Raw genomic sequence first — 1,493 nt, 5'->3', positions numbered from 1 at the left:
GAGGTTGTCAATCTGTCTTTATTATAGTGAATGTTCTAGAACAATAGTCCTCATATTATCAAGTACGTTTCAAAATAATGAAATTTATGGATGGCATGACATTTCACGTCGGGTTGGGGTCTGCGCCGGGCCTGGGCTGCCGTGCACAGCATCACGGACGGGCTCAAACCACAATCGTGTGTTTCGCACGGCTCTGGAGGCTGGGATTCCAAGATCGGGGTACCAACGGCTGAGATGTGGGAAAGGCCTTCCCCCTGCTGTACAGAGTCACGTCTTGGCCTTGGCCCCTCGCGGGGTGCAGAGAGAGAGCACTGACTCTCCCCCCCTTAATGAGGGCGCTAATCCCACCACAGGGACCCTTCCATCCTGGTCCTGACGGAATCACCTCCCCAGAGCCCCCTCCTAACATCCCTGGGGCTGGGCTTTCAACGCGGAGATGGACTGGACTGCGTGTGCAGCCCACGGCACCCAGCTCCACCCTATGGATCCAGCCAGGCCCCAGCACCAAAGAACACTTGGCTTTTCCCAATTTAGGTGTATCCAATGTCCTTACCACTACCAAGACTGCGGTGAACGCCTTCATTCATGGTGTTTCCCAATCTATACATTTCAGCTCTTGCCGGATTGCCATCCAAAGAGGTCTTGCGCCGTGACGCTCCCACGCACAGGATAGGACACGGGACCATTAAGATGACTCGTGTCCATCTCCGGTAAAGGCATTCTGCTGTTGTCTCAACGGACATCTCTTTGTTCGGTGAGGGCAAGCGCTTTCACGCATCACAGGCCATTTCACACCCTCCTTTGTGAGGTGTCTGCTCCTGCACTTTGGCAGCTGAACTTTCCTCCAGATTTTTGTTCCTCTCCTGAGGATCACAAAACTTTACACGACTTCATCCCAATTCATGGAGTGTTTTCAGATGGTTGGTAGCTTTTAACAGAGCGAGCTGATTCCAAAAAATGTCATTCCAGTTTGGTTTTTGACAGAGAACGGCTATACGCTCAGCTGAACGCTGCCCAGACTGTTTTCCAGAACCGTAAGTAAAGTCATCTTAATTGTCTCTCTGAATATATTAAAATACACAGTAGCCTACAGTCTTTAGTTCATAAATCCAAAGCTCTTGGAAACACATTTGTTTTGTGGGCCTCTCTAGGCCTAATTAGGACTATATGATCCTTTTTAGGTACTGGGGAGAGTGAGAAAAAAAATAGTTTGGTCAAGCATAGGCCTCTCGACGTGAGTTCTCAACTTGATACAAAGCCCAGAAACGTTACAACGAATGCGTCCTCGAGGGCCCGGGGGGGGGGGGGGTTTCCTACCGTTTCTAGGGTGGGTGATGATGTATGTCTACGCTTGGGCACACCTTGCTGGGGCTTCTCGAAGTTAGCAAACCCAAAGGAGGGGCGGAGAAAACCAATGGGAGTTAAGTGCATAGCCTCACTTCCCTGGTGAAGTGACCCGTGGTAGCAAGTGGCATCCATCCAGGGCTTTCCGT

The 1,493-nt window shown here is 50.8% G+C and overlaps 1 long non-coding RNA gene across 1 annotated transcript; it reads right to left on the bottom strand.

The window, feature by feature from the left end:
- On the bottom strand, positions 1-1,059 carry LOC111098604. Its single transcript, XR_005368971.1, has 2 exons — positions 554-1,059; positions 1-257 (listed from the first exon to the last, which is right to left on the bottom strand). It is a non-coding gene; the product is annotated as an uncharacterized LOC111098604 (long non-coding RNA).
- Between the last annotated feature and the right edge of the window lie 434 nt (positions 1,060-1,493).

This window comes from Canis lupus, chromosome 13 (genome assembly GCF_011100685.1).
Source record: "Canis lupus familiaris isolate Mischka breed German Shepherd chromosome 13, alternate assembly UU_Cfam_GSD_1.0, whole genome shotgun sequence".
Taxonomy (NCBI): Eukaryota; Metazoa; Chordata; class Mammalia; order Carnivora; family Canidae; genus Canis; species Canis lupus.
The sequence above is the reverse complement of the archived record's forward strand: the minus strand, read 5'-3'. Positions and strand labels throughout refer to the sequence as shown.